At 45.2% G+C, this 434-nt stretch overlaps 1 non-coding gene across 1 annotated transcript; it reads right to left on the reverse strand.

Annotated features, from left to right (window-relative positions):
* LOC141682110 (small nucleolar RNA R71) lies at nt 1-107 on the reverse strand. Its single transcript, XR_012559512.1, has one exon. It is a non-coding gene; the product is annotated as a small nucleolar RNA R71 (small nucleolar RNA).
* Nucleotides 108-434: the final 327 nt, after the last annotated feature.

Here is a 434-nt window from a genome sequence, read left to right on the forward strand (position 1 = left end):
ACAATCAGGAATGCTCGTACTCAGTTTGCACAGCAAACTGGAGAATCTCTGTGTGAGGCTTGGGATCGATATAAGGAGATGCTAAGGAAGTGCCCACACCATGGCATGCCTGATTGGATGATTATAAACTGTTTCTACAATGGATTGGGTGCTACTTCCAGACCCATGCTCGATGCAGTGTCAGGAGGAGCCTTGTGGGCTAAGAGCTACAATGAAGCTTATGAGTTGATTGAGCTCATGGAAGCTAATGAATACCAGAATCCTTCTCAGAGGCTAACTCAGGGTAAAGTAACGGGAATCTTGGAGTTGGATGCAACAACTGCTATAGCTGCCCAACTTAAGGCTTTGACAATGAATGTGGACACTTTGGCGAATTATGGAGTTAATCAAATCACTAGTGTTTGTGAGCTTTGTGCGGGGCACATGAAACTGAG

Source organism: Apium graveolens, chromosome 8 (assembly GCF_009905375.1).
Source record: "Apium graveolens cultivar Ventura chromosome 8, ASM990537v1, whole genome shotgun sequence".
Lineage (NCBI taxonomy): Eukaryota > Viridiplantae > Streptophyta > Magnoliopsida > Apiales > Apiaceae > Apium > Apium graveolens.